We start from the raw sequence: 22177 nt of genomic DNA, 5'->3' as shown, positions 1-22177 counted from the left end.
TCAAGGAAAGCATGTGACACAAAAACAAGAACAAAACTCGATGAGGATGAAGAACATGAAAGATGGACACAGGTCATAAATAAGCACCAACATTTCACTAAAAGGTTCGACATGGTGTCCGATTAATTAGGATTTTCCCTACTTCGCATGTGCAGTCAGTGACGTGCAATTCATCGTCTTATCACCTATCAGAACCTCACATTTCACTTAATGGTTTCTTGTAAGACACCTCGAGATGATGGTACTATTTTTACACAACAGCTGTGACATTTCATTGGCAAAGGGAAATTTGTCAAGAGGTTATTTTGGGAGTTTTACGCACCGGGGCCAGCCATAAAAACCATCTCGTCTGTGTACCGAGAGAGATTGGTGATAAAGAAGAGAAGGTGAGAGAAGCTTCTTTGACCTCAGTGAAAGTGACGAGAGGATCGGGTTTCCGGTGCCGCTAAGTAAGGTGTCTATTCCAAGAAGTGGTGTACGGTTTCATCTTTGTCATGTTGAAATACCAAGCTAGGGCCTGGCCCGTCTGTCTTTAAAGCCCGCTGTGCTAATTTGGAACCGTCTTCCAGACGCCTGTACATGTCACAAGTTTCATGTGTTGAGAGGACTCATTCTGCGTCTCAGTCTTAACAGAGGTGTCGAGGGACAGTGAGCGTTGTCAGCTTGAGTGATGCTCACATATCCCCTATCTGGACATTGCACTTGTGTCAGCCATTATGTGTCAAGGTGATCTCTGCTCCTAATTTTGGTGTGTATTATGATCACTGCAGCTATATATTATATCAGTCTGTTCTGATGGCCCAGCTGTAATTAGCCTCTAATAGCATAAGCAATGTCCATTACCTGATATCTCAAGATTTACAGCACCACAGGGCCAAAGAATGTGTCGCTTATCATTCTTGGCTTATCTCTCCCTTGAATAGTGCTTCCAATGCCATGCCATTACTTTGAGACATCCTACATGATTTACTAATTGCATCCTTAAGGCTTGCATAATGAACCAAATTTTCTGTGAAAGCAGTTTTCATAGTATCTACTGTGGCTAATCAAAAACAAATCAAGTGCAGTATGAAGTAAACGTGTTTTGTAGATGTCTTTTACTATGCAAAATACCCACACAGGAGAAAACATTCCTTGTGAGCATGCCTAACAGAGCTGAAGGAGCTAACGGGCCAAAATAATTTGTCTTCACCAGCGATCACCATGCTCGTTAATCAGCTTAGAGTGAACCGTGAATACATAAATAGCTTTCATACTAGTCCTAAATCCGCAGAACATAACAAGTATGTAATTACCAACTGGATTATACAGAATATATGATTCATTACTTACCACACTGTAATTCAGAATCTATTTCCACTGCAATCATTTAGAGCTTATGCCAAGTGAACTTGAATACAATCAATCAAATGGGGGGAATGTAATAAATCAGCAGTAATCAAGATTCAGGCAGTATAACTATCAGTCAGTGCTGATGATGCTAGATGAGGGCCGTACTGTACTGCAGTGTGTGGTGCCTTACAAGTTTAGCAACCGTATATACAGTAGGTGAGGGTCAGCAGCGCTCACAGCCGTGACAGGATAATAGTCTTTGCTATTTATTCTTTTTATGTTTTACCTGTGCTACATGCTCAAAATGATGTCGAACAGAACTGAACTGCTTATTACTGCACAGTTCCAACTGAGTTCATGCTCACTAAATCTCTCTGTTCCTCTCTCTCTCTCTCTCTCTCTCCATTTCCCTCTCACTCACACGCTTTTATAGGTGTGAGTGAACTTATTTGCATGATTTGCTGATGCTGCCTAACAGCTTTTCTCACTCCATATACAGTAGATGGGTCGTCAGATATGGTCGTCCCACATGCATATGTGCAGATAAGCTGTATGTGCGTGTGTGTATTTTTCCTGAATATATTGTATGTATGTATGTATGTATGTGTGTGTGTGTGTGTGTTTGCGTGCTCTAGCACTGTGTGTTTTTAAATAGAGAGTTAGCTGATATTATGCATGTCACGCCACAGCCAATTAAGCCCCTGCTCACTGGAGCCCCTTTAAGTGTGATGTTTCACAGGAGCGAGTGTGAGTGTGAAATCTCATGGATTGGATGAAAATTACACAAACTTTATATTCAAAGACTGAACCAGGCTTCTAACCCCTCTAATCTAAACCAGCGTCACTAGCTTACATACCTCACAACTGTGCTTTAATTCAGGCCATTTCAGGACAGACCTGCAATCTGTGTTTGAAGAGTTACACTAAGGTGAAAGACAAATGAAAGCATATGTTTGGTTTTCAGTCGTGTGCTCCATTAATCACCAAATTCTGACAGACTGGGGCAAGAACTTGATTGAAATTCGAGGACCAGCACCTATAAATATACTTTTTGGATTAGTGCAGTCAGCATTTTCCTGTTACATTAATACAAAAAACAGGAAATAAAACCTTCCTTTATAATTCTTTTCCCCACATGCTTCTATCTTTAGTGCATAATTGCTTGGGACTGTGCACATCATTACAGTATCTCTGGGCCGACCTCTTATGGCTCCATACTGGCCCTGTGCTATCATACCTTTACGATTCTTCCTGGGAGCCACTGTAGGATGTGTTCGGAGCTGTGTATGATTTTAAAACTCCACTGGGGTGAAATTGATCCTTGGATAGGCTTATGGTTGAATCGCAGCCTCTCTGGGATTCATGTGTGAAACTGAGTGTGTGATAGAGAGATAACTGTAAAGTGGATCTGACTGTCAGTTTGTATTTTTAGATGGCACGTTTGTTAACAATGTCCCCTCCGTGTCTCTCACTCTCCTCTATTTGGTTACTGTGTTTTCCAGCCTTAATGTCCCACCAGAGACATAAGAAGGCAAATAGATGAATGGAATTTCACCAGCTTGTATTTTTGTCCCAAATCTCACACACGACTCTTTTATTATTTAGAACATCTATTGTCACAATAACTCCAAACACACATTTTCAAGCATCCTGAATTAGAAGTGTGTTTTGTCTTTTTATAACAGGGTGAAAACGTACCTGTCATTTTCTTTTCCTTGCTTTTGCCTTTTAATTGTGCCTTATGTGACAGAAAGCAGTGTTGTTGTTGCCATAATTCCACTTGCCTGGAATCTGTACATTTTTCTTGGCTGTTGTCTAGACATGAAATATCGCGCAGCTGCGTCTGTCGACCCAGAAATGTGTGTGTCTTTTGTATGTTTGTGTGCACACAAGCCTGCTTCTCCATCTGTGTGTCTCAGTGTGTGTTTGTGTGTGTGTATCTCTGAGTTTAAAAGGCGTAACCTTGTCAAATAGGGCTGCATCATGTGCTGATCATCCCCCCTTCTGTTCACGAGACAAATGTCTCACTCTCTCCGGCACTTTGTAAGGTCTCTCTGTCTTCGCTGTTGTAATTGGGTTAGGGGATATGTCTTTGTAATTCTAATTCTAGCAGGGCTGTTGAAATTAGAAATCCCTTCATGCTATGGCTGCTGCAACGCAAAGCATCAAACAGGTGATTAAATATAAAACAGAATGAGTAGCTTTTTTTATTTTCACGGGAACCCTCTCAGATAATCAGAGATTATTCGTATCTGGCTTCAAGACTTTGCTCTTTGTTACACAACAGCCAACTGCTTCTGCAGAACCACAAGTTGGCAGCATGTCGATACTTTTTGTAGATACTGTAAGAACTCACTTTAAAACTTTCTTAGATCAGTGGCATTTGGCTTTTCATAAGAATAACAAAGTGAAGTAAAGTAATGCAGTCTATTAAAGACCTAATTGCACCTTAGATGCTAAGCAAAACAGAAATACAGCATCTCCTTCTGCTTCCTAACCACTGCCTTTTATCCTCAGTGCAGATTCTTCTTTGTATGAAGGGAAAAAAATCAAATCTGCATCACCCCGAGCAGATTTTCAGAGAATTAGTTGATACTAATTGATATTCTAAACTTGCCTGTTCACCCCTGAGGCAACCTCATCTCTATTAAATGATACAGAATAACCAACAAAACTTCTTTTCTTGTCGATCTAAGCTAAATTTCTGAGCTCACCACCACAAGCATGAGGGAGTTCCTAGAGGACACAAGGAGAATGATCTTTTCTCTCCATTTCACTATTGGGGTTGATTTTCACAGTGGTTACTCTCTCATATGCTTGCCACTGTGTATTATTATATGAATTGTGTAACATTATATGAATGTGTGATGTAAACTGGGCAATTATATTTGTAGAAGAATAGATTGTAGTTACATTTTTACATCATTCCAATGATCCATTACATATGGATCATGTGAATGTTGACATTATAGTGTGGGCTGCTCTCTGAGTTGGTGCTCTTCCTCAACACCTGCATTCAGATGTCTCTCCAGTGAGCATGCCTCCCCTCATCTCCACATCTTTGTAGGACTATCCCCAAGACAAGATGTAAGTACGAGTTTCCACCAAGGTCACTCATTCATTTTCCAGCCTGTGACAGTTCTGTGGTAGAGATATGGGTCGAAGCTCTCATAGCGTAGCTTTACTTCCCCTGTTTCAACATGACCTACTGCTAAAGGGCTTTAGGAGGAGTAGGGATGGCGAAAGTTATTGTGCATATATAGTCACTGTTTCTCGTGAGACGTCTCTGTGGAATTCCAGTATAAATTTAGACTCTCCTGCTCCCCACCAACATTAAGTGCTGAGAGGAATCTGCAATGATCCTTCATTGATTCTGCAGCGCCGCATGGAGGCCCATTAAATTGATCGCGGTGGAAGCAACAGGAGCAACAGCACGCCCAATACTAGTAGATTTCCTCTGGGTCACTGTCACCCCTCACAGGTCTGTATTTTACATGTGAAGGATGCCTGTAATAACTAGACTGATTGGTTTTCTCATTTGGCACACAGACAGCTAAGTAATCATGACTTCATTAGGCATAGTCCCCACATGGGACTAATGTGAATAGAAATGAGACAACAGCAAGGCAGGGGTGCACTTTGGTACCAGTTACAGCACTTGATACAGCAAAACACCGAGCATGTACTTTAACTAAAGGGTTCTATTGGATTCTTGCAGAGTCTTCCTCTGTTATAATTGGTGAAAAGTAATAATGTTGGTCATCAAAACACATACTGTCCTGCTTTTATTTCCATTGTCTAACATACAATGAATATACAGTACAATGGCCAGAAGAGTCTGTGCCTTAACCAGCCTGTGTCTTCATCAACAGTCCTGTTCTTTGTGTTATCACAGTATATTATCGCTAGTCGAAACACTCATACAGCAATCTCTCACGACCAGTCCTCTACGGTGCCTACAAATCCAATGTGATCATATTCAAATGAGTCTATGCAAATATTTCCATTAAGGCCCGCTATGACATTTTCTAGTTTTCTTCATTTCTAGGTTAGCGATCAAATTAGCTTATAGGCCTGCCAATATCTTGTGCAGTATGTGTCAGGAAAGGAAAAAAAAAAAAAAAAAGCTGTGTGAATTAAACATTTATTAAAATATGGATGTGACAAGATAGATAGACGTTGCTTGCTCCTCTCATAAGAAATCCAACCCGAGACATTTTTACTGCTGGGGAAGCGGGGGGATGTGATCCATTTGAGAAATCGAAAGTTCTTCAAATATCGTTAAAGATGAACGCATGAATCATTCATAATGTGAGCCTCTTTGAGCATGATGGTGCCTCATCTCTCTCTCTCCTTCTCCGTCAGTAATTTGTTCTTTTTGCCCCCATGTTTTCTCTGCCTCCTTTTCTCAAGTCTGCACACACACAGTGTTGGACGGCGCCCTCATTTCTCCACTTTGCTGTGTTTTATTTTAAATTTTTATTGAAAATAAAAATATTGCTAAGAAAGTAAAAAAAGTAATTTGTTGTGTTCAACAGTGGCTGCTGACTTTTAGCTATGCTGGTACCACAGACTGGGGACAGTGGTTTAGTAAATGCTTGATAGACAAAATAGATAGACTTGACAAAAAAAAAAGTATTCCACTAATAAATAGTGTTACATATTGAATGTCTATTCGAGTACAGATTTGTTTTGCAAACTATTTGTGAATATTTTTAATAATTAATACAAATGCTGAACAAATTCTCTGTTAGAGAATTGGTGTGGAATGAAAACAATGAGTTGATGGAGTAAAAGTACAAGTACCTAAAAATTGTGCTTACATGCAGTTACCCATCACTAACCAACATTGGAAAAAGTTATTCTTAAGTCAAACTTATTTTAAATAAGACAGAAAATAACTAATTGACCAATATAACTAGAGAAATGATTAAAACAGGTTTAACTTTTATAAAGTCTTGATTTTCAGATGGTTGTAAGGAAATTTATATCTACAAGCTTTCAAAAAATTGTGCCTCACGTGTATGAAAGAAGGCACACAGGACTTGAACGCCTGGCACTGATTCACCAACACCTTCTTCAGGTCAGGTCCTTTTTCAACTCGTGTCAGTGTTCATGTAAGTTGATTTTTGTTTGTTTGCTGAATGTGCGTAAGATACAGTGGTGCTGAGAGAGTCGTAAAAAGGACCAACCGCTGAGGCAGACAGAAAGAGACGAAAATGAGAAAAACCAATGACATGTCTCACTGAAATAGAATCTTTAATAGTCGTGTTGGGACATCCTCTGGAGGTTTTTGGAGTAAAAGCACTGAAAGCTTCAATTCAGGATAGAATGCAGTGTTCTACGTTTATGAGCAGCACTGGCTGAACAGAAATATCGCTGCAAATGCACGTAAACGCTTGACTTATGTCCATATCTGCCAAAGCCACTTCCCCTTTTCCTTTGAGAATAACAGGAACCAATGAGACACCATGTGCATCACATCAGATCACTATTCCATGATCCACTATATGGATAGACGTAATCCCCTTTATCCATAGGGCAGCATAAAACCCGACTGTATATTGTTCTCATTATTCTCATGTATTTTCCAGGTATCAAAGAGCAGAGCACAGGCCAAAATAACGACTTACTAATACTGAATATACACAATGTTCTACATTCAAACTATTTGCTGTGTCTCCTAAGACTTATCCTAGCATAGTGACATAAAGCTGGAGTGGGACATTTGAACCTTATTAACTTAAATGTTAGTTGAGTTAACTAACGTATACATGTATGCCTTTTTAATCAAATGAAAAATAAATAAAATGAATGGGGATTTTGTATGATGTCACAAAGGTCACAAAACACGTGTTTTTTTGCATCCAGTTATTTTCTGTTCACTGCTGGAACTGATGTTTGTTTGCTGTGTTTCTTTATTTGTGTGTGTGCTTCCTCCTTCACCATGAGCAGGTTTATTAGAGCAGCAGGAGTCTGAATGCTTTCTGATGTGGCACTAAAGTTTAAATTGCAGATTTCCTTAGCCACGTGCGTATGTGTGTGCGTTTTTTTTTTTTTTTTTTTGCGGGGGGCTACGCAAGAGCCATGTGGATTAAGCACATGTGAGCACCAACTTGAATATGTGTGGCAGTACATCATTATCTATACTCTATGTCTGTGTGTGAAACTTTGGCCTGTTTCGTGTGTGTGTGTGTGTGTGTGTGTGTGTGTGTGTGTGTGTTTCCTCCCACATGAGTTGTGCAGAGAGATTCGTAAAAAAGGTCCAGGTGGCATGAGGAGGCATTCCTTCCGGCTTCCACTTTGAACACTCATATACACACACAAGCTCATTCCGTCGGATGACTGCACGTTTCTACGGATGATTAGATTACGTAAGAAAACACTGCACAGCCCTAATAGTTGGTAAACCCAGATTACGCAGGATTATCATCCTTTTTGCTCCGCCTCTGTTCTCCAACTTTGTGTGACGGGGGATGAAACAGGAGGAGGCGGATGGGGGAAAGGGGTGATGCATGTGGGGTGAGGTAGGGAGGGTGAATGATGCTGCAAACACCAGAGCCAGATGGGACAGAACCCCTAAGCAGCTTAGAGTCACAGTAATCATGCAGGCTAAGTTGCCATCAGTGGTGTATGTGCATGCTTGTGTGTCTGTTGTGTAGATGTGCCTTTGTGCATGTGTATAGTATCTCATACATTAAAGTGGCGGAGCACAGATGCATGCTCACACACATAAACGCTGACATTAGAGAATGTGCGAAAGACAGTGAATAAGAGACGGACCGAACATTCTCATGCAATCAAAATATTAGAGGAGAACAAGGAGAGAGTGGGCGGGAGGAACTAAAAGAGGAGAGCGTGTGCAAGTGGTGTAGGAAGAGATAATGGAGACAAGCAGGTCAAAAAGGTGGTATTATTTCATCCCTGTGCCAATGAGATATTACAGAAACAATGGAGTGGGAAATGACACTGTGTATGTCACTCTAGATAGATATCTGCCTTGGGGGAACTGGAATCAATAGCCCTCTGTCGATATCAATCAGCATTGAAATTTCAGTGGAAAATTGAACACTGAGAGTCAGAAAAGTCCAATAATATCCTGTGGTTTTGTGAATTCAGATTAAGTGTAATGGCAAAGTAAGGTTTTGGACACATGCATGTGATGCATAAACACAAAAAACACTGTTTTCAAAGTATTTCTGTTGAGTTGCTCCCCACACAGTGAGAGAAAAAAAAAAAAAACACTGTAAAACCCAGGAGAGGAGCTTGCGTGAATGTATTTACCTACATGAATATTCAATAATGGCACTGCAGCACTTCACAAAGGGAAGTAATCACTGATTTATTTATTAGTGTTTTTGACATGCTATGCAATTATGCTACTGCTGGCAAGCTGTTGGGCTGCTCTCGGCCCTGCCCTAAGGCTGTGTAGGTAGGTGTGTGTGTGTGTGTGTGTGTGTGTGTGTGTGTATGTGTGTATGTGTGTGTGAAAGCGCTGGTTGAGTTTAACACCCTAATATTGATTTAAATGGATCAATAGTGATTATTGTTCTGAAGCAGGGATAATTACAGTAATCATTGGGAGCACATTTCATGTTTGTGCAGAATCATTGGTTATCACAATTCTTTTTAATTCTGCTGTTTTATAATTGTAGGATTTATATTGATATTTCATTTTCATTTTTTAATTTTAATTATTTTACAAATCATTGTAGTCTTTTGAAATTAATAAACACTACACTAGCCCTTTAGTGCATGTCACAGAACATCAGCATGACTTCACCTTCAGCACCACCTCAGCATCCTGACCCATTCCTGGTACCTGGTGCATCGTTCTCATATACAGCACTGACTGAATGAGTGACAGCATCCCATGCATTCTTTTGTTTGTATTTGTGTTATTGATTCTACTAAATATGACAGGTCATTCACCGTTCACTTCCTGCTTCAGAACTACTTGTGTTTTTCTTCTACATCTTTCTTAGGATTAGGAAGAATTAAGGAAAAACTATGTAAAATATAGGTGAATGAAGCCCATTGTTTTCATTTTTAGCACCAAACATCTCCAAATGAATTAGTTATTGTTGATTTGTGAGCTTCTTTGTTCCAATTATTTCACTCAAATGCTAAAATCAGATACTGTTCTCACTCTGTACTTCTCACCTCACCCTACATTACTCTCACTGTATCCCCCCCCCCTCACTTATCTCTCCTCCTCCCTATCGCTCTCCTCTCTCCAGAGAAGAGGGTGATGACAGCTAGCCCCACTCTCTGCTCATTGAAGATTCAGCTTTGCTTTTGATGGAATTAATTTGAATGTAAATGATGCTGTGATGGAAACGCTTTCATCGGCCTCGGCGCAAAATTTCACACAGCGATACCACCCGCACTGCCCCCTTATGTCTGAGCCGGTCCATGGAGAGGGAGAGAAAACCAACAAAACACTGCAACAATATGGAGCCATTATTTCTCTGGAGCCTTTAACAGCTGTGGAACATAATAAAATAACACAGTTACTTAGTGGATTTAATCAATGATTTGATCAGATGTCTTAATTCTTAATTTTAACTCGACACCATTGAAGCCATTTGTATGTTGACTTCTAGATCTTAGGGGATGGATCAAACAATGGCGCACCTTTTGTGCAACTCAACTGGCTGTAGTGAGATATTCTTCAGGGACGTATGAAGTGGAACATAAGAGATGAGGAGGCAGGAAGGCGAGGAATAAGAAAAGAACAGTGTATGAAGTGTTGTTTACTGTTGGCATCGCTTCATGAAATGACTTATCTGTAAACAAAACAAGAGAAAAAGGCACTCAGTGGTCACACGTAAAACCATCTGTACACTAAATAGAAGTGCTTGATCGGAAAATGCTTCGACAGCATGAATAACAAGCTTTTATAGAGGAAATAGTCAGATTTGTATTTCTTTTCTATGTTTGATTGACAGATTAGCATTTGAAACAGGCAAACAGAGTACTAGCTAAGTCCATCTTAGGCGATGTGCATCCCAGCAAACGAAACCTTGAAGATGACCCCTCATGGTGCTTTGCTTTTGTACCTGCATTTTGTTCAAAGAACGGTAAACAGAATCTGTTTTTCGCGTGCACTGTGCGTGGTAACCTACATAATGCTACCCCCTTCCCAGACTCCTCTCCTCGGGATTTCCTTCACTCATCTTCATGTCATTCTGCCATCTCAATCACTCTCCCTAATTATGCTTCACTTCTCACCTATTATTGTGTCATTTATCTTTTTTCGAGCAGTTTTCTTTTTTTTTGCCCTTGACAATGCCTTTATCGTGAACGTTCTCCCATTAGAGTGATAACACATAATAGAAAAAGCACAGCAAAAAATGAGAATTTATCTGATAGACAGAGGTCAAGAGGAAAGAAGGGCCATGGTAGAAACTGTAGATCCATGCATTAACAGCTCCCAGTCTATGTTAGACCCATTTAGGATCATACAGATGCACAATTTATATTTGCTAACATCTGCACTTGACCCCTCTCCCACTAATCACTGTGTTTTATTGGGCAGCTCCGTTCAAAGGTCTAACATGAAGTTCACAACTCCATGTGTTTTATGCAAGCATTGATTTTCAGTATCCTCCCAACGTAAGCCTTGAGCTTGCTCACCTCGAGCACCGTCCATCACCCCACATTAAGGCTTCACCTTTTATATCTCTCCTTTTATATCATCGTTTTCTCTCCAAACACCTGTGCCGTTACGGCTCTTTTTAGCCCCTCTGATTTCACTGATGCTTTTCTCCCATTTTCTGAATTGCCACTTATCTTCCCCATGAGAAAGACACTTACATTTTTGAAGATATTTCTCAGTATGGGAGAGGCTTTTAAGGATCTGTCAGCCTTTTCAATCATGCAAGCTGCCGCCTTCCTTGAATCCTCTGCTTTCAACTATACGACATAGGCGTAGATGTGTGAATCAGTCAAAATGTCAATTTGATGCTTTGTAAATCCTGCTTCTCTCTTTTGACTTTCCTTAGATGGAGGTAAAAGAATCTTGTAACATCTTTTGGAAATCTTATATGTTCACTGTTCTCTCGGAGGCACTTTGAGACAGGAATAGACTGATGAAGTGTGTGACTGCCTCCACAGTAATTATGTGATGAATGTGTTCATTCTGTCTGTAGCCCCGAGCAGTGAATAGCTCAGCTGATTATTGAGGGGTGTTCTCTGTGTGTGTATGTGTACTTGTAGGAAGACATGAGAATGGTTAGACTGAAACAAAGAATCTCAAAGACAGAGGGCCGTGTGTGTGATTTAAACTTTCCTTATCTCTAGAGGACCCTCAAAGCTAAACTTACATGCAAATCTCATTTCTCAACTATCAACAATTAATTCCTACATAGAAAAACCTGTAAATAACCGGAGTGCCTCACGAGAGTCTCGGTAGCCAATAGGTGATCCATTCAGAGCTCAACTCCATTCACACGTTCAGAAATAATGGAGCCAGCTGCCACTGTCTGTGACAACACAGTGAAATGTTAGGGCTAACACATCGAGCCTTCAACATTTTAAAACCCCCTGGATAAATGTGAAGCTCCACTAATATTACCACGCTCTCGCTGCCCATGCTCATATGGATTTTCCCTTCACAGATAGGATGTAGTGTGAGAAGCAGAGCTGGAGAGGCATTGGTCCATATCTACAGCACACCCTGAGTAGACCTACAGTATATTACTGAAAGGCTTAAAGGGCTAGGCTATATATTAGACAACATATCTGTGTTGTATTTGGAAGGTACAGATGGGAAGTACAAAGAATGCCGACTGTTCGTTCACATCAATAAAAAACTGTTGCGTGTCTTAATTTAACACCCAGTGCGTTGCAGCTTGCTGTGTATGAGGCTGCATAGCTGCAGACCGGTCCCATGGTGACCTCTGTCCACGGGAACATTTAAACTACCAGCTTTTAATGTTTTGACTGATCGGCGTATACAAGACTCACGGGACCACGTTTACACACAAACATTAAAACACACACACTGAGTTTGCTACTGTGACCCAGCTCACTGCCTGTCAGTCAGGCACCGAGGAGTCTCAGTGGACCCCTGCACACACAAAGACGTGCAGAAAACATCAATGGGCTTGTATTTACCGAGCAACATATCCCCTCTCCCTCCCACACACAAACACACCCCCCCCCACCCTCCACTTCCACCCCACAAGCCTCTGACCTGCCCCCCGACAGCTGACGTGGTGAAGGTATTGATTTCCTCATATTAACACAGCCTTCATGAAAAGCCCCAGGCAGCAGAGGAGAAGAGCAAGGAATGAAAATGTGGAGAATGGGAGGAAAAGGAGGGATCTGGGGAGGAGATAGGGAGGACGACGGCAGGAGGAAGGAGTGCAAAGCCGTGCCTGGTGCCTCTGTTGCTTCACAGATATCAGACATCAGGATCATGTCAGATATAAGCAAAGGCAAACTTAAGTTCATACTCTGGCTTTTGAAATGAACAAAACAAAACGAATGGCTTGAACCACAGTTGTTGAAGTTGTATGTGGTATTTTATTATTATTTGATATGCATGATTTTGATGGTAGTTTTCATTGGAAGTGAAGCAAATGTACTGAACCTGGATGATTCAAAAGAACTGGAGACATATCACTTTTTCTCCCAACTTTGACTAGCTATTTGTCTCCCTTGGCGTATGGAGCACGTAGGTAGATACACATATGGGCGTTTATTTTCAATTGTCAGCAAGGAGAACACTTGTAAGGTGGTGTGCACAAACCAGTGATCATGCATTTTCATGAGCTAAGCACTAAAGATTAAGGCAGAAGAGACGGAGCTGTTTTTTCTCAGGACAGTCATGTGTTCCAACTTTAGAAGAATTATTACTTATCAGTATCTGACCCGTGCCTGGTGTGGATGGAGGAATGAAGTCTAAAGTTTAAAACATGAATGCGTTTAGAGGTGGAGTGGATGTGTCTGCTCAGCCTAATGGGCAGCACGTGCTGCTTCTCACTCATCAGCTGTTACTCTCTTCTGCTTTCTTTCCTCCACTCTGTCTCTCACACGCTTTTTTCTCTGTCATGCACACGCACTCGTATCCACTTTTCATTGCAACCTCTCGCTTTGTGGAGGAGGAGTAGGAGGCGTGTTTGCCAGCCATATGGCAGTGCCAGGGGCGTCCGGAGCAGATGTGCTCTGCACTGGGGCTCTGCTCTATCAAGCACATGCATACACACACACATGTGCACACACACACACACACAAACACACACACACACAGGCTTACGTAGTGCCTGTTACCGAGGAAGAGGTCATTGGCTGATAATGGCATTATCTAACTTCCACAACGTAGCCACGCTGGCTGCAGGAGCAACACCTACATTTAGACACCTCTGAGTCTCATTTGGACTTTAAATTAATGTGAGTGAGTGTCTCTCTGAAAATATGATTCAGATCTTTATACCTACTATGTTGTAATGCTGGTGGTGCGATCATGTAATAATACTGTATTGGATCTGCCAGGATAATTTGAACTCTTCCATATATACAGTTTACAGTAATCCATGCACAGCACTGCAAAGAATTGTAAATGTGTTGCTTGAATGTCATGGAAAATATATGTATAATAATTACTATATGTCAGATAAGTCATTTTGAGACAGCATGCAAAAAGTTCCTTCACTGATGAATTTAGTGTGTTTGACTTCCTGGTTTCTTTTCTGTCTTGGATCTCGGAAGGCTCTTGTTGGCTGAAGCACGCTGACTCGGCATGTTTGTGTTGATTTTTTTTCTTCAGAGCTGTTTTTTTGCTGAATAGTAGAAGAAAGATGGAGGTGTGTGCGTGTGTGTGTGCGTGTGAGTGTATTACAGTACAGTAAAGCGTCCTCTGAATCAAATGGGATGCATTTTGCAGAATTAAAATGTAGGCTGCTCCTTGGCGTATGCTGAGCTAGCGTTTGACCTACGTCAAGCATCCAACTCTAGAATAATTTAGAAAGCATCACCATGCTGGTCAACATCTAGACATAAGCACACATCAAAGGCGCTGTGTGAAAAAGAGCAAAACTCTCCACACTGAAGAACTTTCGGAGTTTTTTTTCCCCCCAAATTACCATTTCAAATGTTCCTTAATTTATTATTTATATGTGAATCTGATGAGTAGAAGTAGATCACAGGTGGTTGAGAGAGGAATCAAAGAAGAGTGAAGCGGTGCAGTAATGATCGGTGACTGTCAGTCACTGAGGTTTGATGTCCATATAAGGTCCTTTTCATTTAGCTGGCTGCTATAACGTCAAATGCTCCAACAATGTCTTTCCAGTAAGAACGGATAGAAATAGAATTAGATGTAATTTTTGTGATGCAAAGACGAGCCTGAGCTCTGCCAATGTTGGCCGTGGTTATGTATTAACAGTTATGCAACGAAATGGTATAACATGATCTGAGTTCTCCTACGACTTACCTTGACTGACTCTCTTTCTGTGTATTCGCTATTAAATCCACGCCTCACTGCGCTTGTCATCATGAGTGCATATTTTACTAATAGTGAAGATAGGAAATGTCTATTAAAAAAAAAAAAAGATTGTTAGCCCACCATCTCCTTTTTTGCTGCATCTACTATAAAAAATAAATAAAACGATGACAGGGCCATCTATAAATGCCATCACTAAATGAGACAGCGGGAAAGACTCAGAGGTTTTTAAATGAAATTAAAATGGGATTTTGAAGAGAATCAATAGTTGTTATTTCTTCTCTGAATAACAACATGCATCACTTGGCCGGTTGTATATCATGTTGGAGTCAGCTGAGAGCAGCTGTCCACAGGGAAATCACAAACTTTAGTGACACCGGGGGCAAAAAAGGTTCAGAGGAAAGAAAAAGCCTGTGTGTGTGTGTGTGTGTGTGTGTGTGTGTGTGTGGGTTTGAGACAGCTGCTGAAGCTCATTCAATGTGTTCTCAGGTCTTTCAAATATAGCACAAGCTTGTTGAGACTGATCTTAAATATAGAGGCTGTGTGTGTGTGTGTGTGTGTGTGTGTGTGTGTGTGTGTGTTTTACCTTTTCTGCCCTGAGTGTTTTTAATAATCATTAGTAATGAAGGGTTAGTTAACAGACAGGCAGTTACGAAGAAAGGAAGATAGAAAGGAAGAAAACATGTCACGAAGGTCATTGTTTTGAAAATGTCAAACAGGATATGTCTACATGTTTAAGAGCTTGTGAAGTCCACAGTCCACTGCCTGTCTTCCTGACCTGTCAATCAATCAATCAATCTATTTATCTATCTATCAATATATCTATCAATCAATCATTTATTGGCCTCAAGGGCCAATTGTTTGCAAACATAACAAGACACCCCTGTCTCCACTAGCACTATGTTGGTTGGCTTTAGAGATGCATTAATACCGGTTTCCCGCTGACAGATGGCTCGCTAACTGGATAAAATACAACATTTTTTTCCTGCTGTTACTAATCTGTGACCACGAACAAAACCAACATGCTAAAATTTGAAGCAGAGCCTTTTATTTATTAATATTTTTAATTCCAACTTTCTGCTGACATTGTCATGTGTTTCTTTCCTTTTACTCTCTGGATCTTGGGTTAAACATGTTCACACCAGCCAATATCCACACTTAACTTTCATTCATTTGCATCTTTAGAGTATAGACTGCTGCAAAACTCATAGTAACTCACCTGCCTGACAAATTTAAAACTCTGACATCACTCTTGCAGAGACTATCATTGCTAAAGAAAGGTTTAAAAACAGTTAAATAAATCTAGCTTCACTTCTGGTCTTTAGTTTTACTTTCCTTTAACTTCTTAAACCTGAAATTAGCACAATTGTGATAATTAATCTAAATTTAAAGTGGTTTTAAATATCTGAAATCACATGATACAGGACTTCTCACCTCCCCAGCTCTAGCTTTCCAGCCTCACTCTCTGCATCCCCCTGATAGTAAACCTTGAGTGGGTCTGTATTTAGGGAGGGTTCATCCTGGAGGTGTGCCGCAGAGGGACCCGAACAGACGATAAATCATCAGTGGCCCCGGTTACTGGAGAACTGCGCTAACCAAATCACCTGCAGGAGTGCTGGTGCTCCCATAGGGGCCTGACCAGTGTCGGCATGCTTAATTTGGAGAGCTACTGTAGAGAGTGAGAGAGAGAAAGCGGTGGAAGGAGCATGAGGGAGGGAGATCAAATCAGGCTGAATGGATGAGAAGAGAAACAAGAAAAGAGCAAAAGGGAGTTTAGAGAGAGAGAGAGAGAGAGCGAACAATGTCTGCCTACAAGCCAATTACTAACTATGGGGCATCAGTAAAGGTTACCTTAGGCTAAATGCTAGTTCCAGGAATAGTTTGATAGTATTATTTGCTCGCTGCTGCTGTGAGGCTCTGACTGGCCGTCTGAGAAGCTTAGGCTTTATTTGCATTAACCTGTGCTGCGCAGACAGTGGAGCCAGCGTGAGGAGTCTGACCTCACCTGCCAGCTCACCGTACTTCTCGTAACACATTCAGGGCCCAGTCTACACTTCGGTTTCATTGATTTTCTAAGGGTTAAGACTTCCTGCAATGGTGGTATTGTGTACCACCCTACCGCTCCTTACTCCTTGCTAAAACGTACCTGCCACCATACCTGCGCACCACACATGGAGTCTCGCTTCACTTGGATGTCTTTGGCAGAACCAGGCCATTGTCACCCAGTTAAAAGGGACTTGAAGCTGGCAGCTGCCAAACAGAAAAACCGAGCCCGTTGCCAATCATGCCATCTTACTGGCAGATCAGTATGCTTGCCAGGATGTTAGATTTACGTGCAGACACTGTGACAGGTTTGCCAAACATGCAAGTCTGCCAGGGAATGGAGTTACTACACACAGAGATTGTATGAAGACTGCATAGTGACTGGTGCCTGACAGCAACACAGTTTGTTTCTGTGGTTCCCGCAGCTGTTATTTGAAACAACACAGAGAGCGATATGTGCAGACAATTTGAATATCTGACGGGTTGTTTTTTTCTCTGTGCTATATTCAGGGTAAGCAAGCATGTAAATGTATTATAGATTAGATCTGTACGATATATTTGCGATTAGTGTACTCTGCTGAAGTTGGTGCTCGATGTTTTTATTACATTGTGTGTGTAGTCGTGTCCTGGGCTGCATGTGCAGAGCCATCTGTTTGCTGCTTTAGCAGTAGTCTTCCAGTGCCCAGGCTTATCTTTGCACGAGGGCAGTGGCCTACTTTAACCTTCTGCTCGCTCCGTGCACACAATCGGCCACACTAGTTTGCTTGATCACAGGTTAGCTTGTTCATTTGAACTTTCCTGCAGCAATCAGTCTTATGCTTGAGGAAATGTTCCGTGTTACGTGTTAATCAGTTGTTTTCGTCTGTTTTCTAGATTATTTGTTATTATTATTATTTCTACATTTAAAGAAAAATCTAGTTAGTAGTCAAATATAAATTTGACAGTCAGCGTAAGCCTATAATATCTTTTGAATGCTACATTCTATATGTTTTACAGCACTGTATGTGGGTCATGAGGCCTCATGTTTATAGTAGTAGTGCATTAGGAGTGCACTAAGCCGGGCTAGACAGACTCAGTACAGTTTAGAGAAGTTTAAGCTATGTAGGCTAGTCACTGGACACTGTTCGGGAACTGGCTGTCGGGCTAATAGGTCAACGAGGATGGGTGGGGTAGGGATGAGGGGAGGATGAGCAAGAGATTTTTAAGGCTCTTTCACTGGGTGAGAGTATGTTGAACGGGCTGAGGAGAGGAAAAAAAAAAGAAGGATTGGGGAGAAGAAGAGGGGAGTGGAAAGGAGGGATTAAATGGGCATAGTCATGTGAGCGAAACCTCTGGCAACCTGACATCAGCTGAGTTTCCTTTGACCCACCAAAATCTCTCAACCGATGAGATGATGATGTTACTGTCCTGCACGTGTCACATTTTTTAATTCATTGTCAGCAGAGGTTCTGATCATGTCATTTTAATAAAATGTGTGCAAACTTAGAACTAGGACACTGGCAGAAGCAGAAGTTTTGTTTTGTTTTCAGCTTCAGTTCATGCACTTCTGTTATAAGCAGAGGTTTGTGTGTTACATTGGCCTCTTTGTGAAATATGAATGACGACCTAGAGACCTGTGTCATTTCTTATTCAAAATGCCTTAAAACTAACAAACAGAGAAATTAAATACCCTTTCAGAAAGAAAAGCCATTTAGTTTCTGACTTCATTTCAACTCGGCAGCACTTTGATCATGATGCTTGATGAGTTGCTACGGGCAGCTGGCTACAACTATGCCACCTGAGTTTCACATGTATATCTTTTGCGCTTTTGTGCGCTCACGGGCAGTGGCAACATCACAGGGTCTGCTACTTGCGCGGACGCGGCTCGTCACGTAGGCCCCTGGGTCTTCTGCAAGAGAACGAGACACAGAGCTTCACTTGTGTGCGGGCACAGGTGTCGTTGCACATGAACTCATGCGTCCGTCTGGTCATGCTCGTGTTTGATGTCATGTTTTTGCTAGATTTTCGTCCTTGCAGTGGATACAGTGGAGGTCAAAGCACTAAAAGAGACGCAATTGGTATTTATATCTAAAGAAAAAGGATGTAAAAGGATGCACTTTAAACATGAAATGCAATCAGAGCTGCCAACTGTCGCGCCTGCAGCAAGATATACGTGATTTTATGCTCGATCTCCCGTCGCTTCCTCTCACTCTTCTCATCTCACTTCTGAAGAGGTCTCATGCTTGGAGAAAATGTAGCTGACAAAAGGTGGCTATCGCGCATGAAATTGGCAGACGGTGACAATTTGAACAATACTTTGTTGATATGTTATAGGAATGAGGTTTAAACCCAAGAAGACGGACATGTGGTCCACGCTAAGGTGAAGGTTAAAAGTCAGAACGTGTTTGTTATAGCGTCCTGTTGTCTTTCTTCAGTCACGTCCTTGAACAGTGTCATCAATCATCTCACTTAAACATTTGGATGTCTGTGTGGGCGTCTCTGCATCTCTGTGTGTGGGGCCCAACTCAAAACTGTGCCAGAGGCTCATCACAACAGCATCAGGGGCATCCGTTTGAAACTGAAATAAAAGTAAAGCCTATGAATAAAAGAGCCACATGAATAAAAAACAGGATGCAAATGACTTGCCAAGCATGGATTGTCTGCGTGTGTGTGTGTGTGCGTGTGCGTGCGAGAGAGGGAGAATGTTTGCTTCAATGAGAGAGTGGAGGTGTTGTATTCACTCTGCATTTGTTCTCCATCCCATCATGACTGCACCTTAGCTTGACTGTGTGTAAGCACACACACACTCACACACACATTTCTATGTTTTCCATGCTCTCTATTGTTTTCTCCTGCATTAATCAACAGCAGTTTTGACACCTGGCTCTCGAATGAGGAGAGGGAGCCGTTTTTAACGGAGCCGTGCGAGGTGGTGGTTCTCTTCTTCAGCCCACAAGCTCTGCTAGCACCGCCTGGGGCGACTTTATCAATTAGGCCTCTCTGGAAACAGCAGCACCCTCTACTTTCTTCTCTCCTCCCCTTTCTCTCACACTTCTGATTTATTGTGCTCTGTAACTGGCTCCTCTCTCGCTCCCTTCTCGTGGTGCATCCTTCCATTGTGCTCGTCTTTCTTTCATCCTCCATGTCTTGTACTCTGCGTCTGCCTGTCATACCACTCTGTTCCTGCAAAGTCTATTTTTTCTCTTTTCTTACTGTACACCTCCTTTTCCTGCCATGCTTTGTCCTTTCTACTCTAAACGAAAATGCAATCTCCTTGTATCTTATATGTATAAAATACATTTTACCTGGGTTTTGCGGTTCATTGTGTCTTCAGTGAATGCTATACCATTTACTTACACTTATATTTCCTCACACAGTTCTAAATGGTGTTGGATATAATTGATTGAGTATGGTTTTACCATATTATTCTAAAGCTTTTGTCGAAAGAGCTTGTGCAAGATGTGGAAGTAACATCCCACAGCAGTGCCTTTCATAGAGGCGTAATGAAGGCAATGATGCAGCACCTATCTACTGCAGGCATACTGTCAGCAGAAGATGGTCATCATCAGGGTGGGCTGACATAGTTCAATATTTCTATTTCCTGTCAGTCAGGCTGGACTGGGTCCTGCTGAGCTGTGCCTCGGGGCAACTGAAACCTGGAAGTGTGAGCAAGAGGAAACAAGATGTTTGTTGATAGCAAAATGGAAATGCCTGGACTGTAAACCCAGTGATTTACATCACACCTCCATACACACAGTTTGGAGACATGAGGGGGGCAAGATTAGTAAAAAACAGAAAAGAAAAGAACAAACTGTGAAAAGAATAAATGAGCTGCTCTACAACTACAGTAAGATGTGATTTTAAGATATGTTCTTATCTTCAGTGTTTTGGGGTAATCACGTAATGTGATTTACTGAGGAGAGCTACTGTGACTAGTTTTGAATTACTTTTCTACATTGCTACAACATACTGTACTATAGTGTGTACATTTTTTATCTGAGTGGCCATATTTGACAATGTGGCTCACCATCCAATCCTTACATATCAAACCCCGTGCAATATTCTGGAAGAGCGGTCATGCATCACGAGTGAGGCTGAAGAGTTGGTGCAAAGCTTTGGAAGAACTGTGTGCAATAATGAGGCAACGCCAGGCAACGCCAAGCAACGCTGCGGTTTAGCTGGTGATCTGTGGAGCCATTCCTGCCCCTGTCTGTCTCTGTCTCATCCCAAAGGGCTACCATACATGTCACACAGAACAGCCACTCAATTTGAATATGCGTTCGTGGCAGTAGGGTGGTATGTTGTGTGTGTCTCTGAGTCCAGAGGGCATGTGTGCATATGTTTTCGGGGCATGTGCATTTGTGCGGTTGTATATGATTTTGTGTAAGTGTGCGTATGTGTGTGTTCTTTGGTCGCGGGAGCTTACAGGCTCTGCACACAGAGGTTCCCTAATCCAGTGTTTTGAAATGAGCCCTCCAGCTGTTGTGGGCTTGAGAGACTGCTGCCTTGGAGGAGGCTTAGAGATGATAAGATGCGCCTTCTGTCTTCATTCCTCTAGGACCTATCTTTCTTTCTTGCTTGCTTTTTTCTTGCTTTCTCTATTTTTTGTTTGCTCGCTTTTGCTTCGCTCTCTCTTTGCATTTCTTTCTCCCTAAATCTTGTGCATTTAATATCTTTGCAACCTTGACAATAAACCCTGACACTGTTCTAAGGCTGCCAGTACAATCTGTAAAGGTTATAACCTTTCGTATGAACTCCCTCTTCTTTGTAGTTAATCTACAAATAAGAACATACAACAGATTGAGTCTGTGCAGGAAATGAACATTGTGTACACTGAGAATAGAAGAAGATGAGATTAGTGTAGTGACATAAGAGTTGGTCATTTATTGTATTTATAATATGGTTTGAGAATGGAGACGTCATAAGGGGTAATGGAAGCTCATTAGCTGCATTAAGCTGAAGATGATAAGGAGTTTTCTCTCCTCTTTAGGGATCTAAGTACACTGGTGCTCTAAGGATTTAGTAAAAAATGATAGGACACATGCAGCAGTGAAAGCAACTTATCTATTAGCTATTTACAGCTTTCAAAAAAAGACATTTAAAAAATCCAGAAGTGTTTAATCTGCTTTACATCCACAGGTAAATTAGACATCATTGAGTGTTTGTGCTTTACAGTTAGACCAAGGAAATACATCTTATATTGTATATAATAATATAACAAATCATTAATTAAGTAATTATAGAATATCATCTCTAAAGGAAAAGATAACATCTTATCATTTACCCAATCGAGCTACATACAAATCATGCTATACATGATATCTATTGACATTCCAGCAGAATATAATGTCTGAAACCGCTTGCGTAATTTATGAC

At 41.3% G+C, this 22177-nt stretch overlaps 1 protein-coding gene across 1 annotated transcript in view; it reads left to right on the top strand.

Annotated features, from left to right (window-relative positions):
• The window catches only part of igsf11 (immunoglobulin superfamily member 11), a 77319-nt gene that overhangs the window by 39914 nt on the left and 15228 nt on the right, over positions 1-22177 (top strand). The gene's annotated exons all lie outside the window — the stretch shown is intronic.

Source organism: Anabas testudineus, chromosome 13 (assembly GCF_900324465.2).
Source record: "Anabas testudineus chromosome 13, fAnaTes1.2, whole genome shotgun sequence".
Lineage (NCBI taxonomy): Eukaryota > Metazoa > Chordata > Actinopteri > Anabantiformes > Anabantidae > Anabas > Anabas testudineus.
The sequence above is the reverse complement of the archived record's forward strand: the minus strand, read 5'-3'. Positions and strand labels throughout refer to the sequence as shown.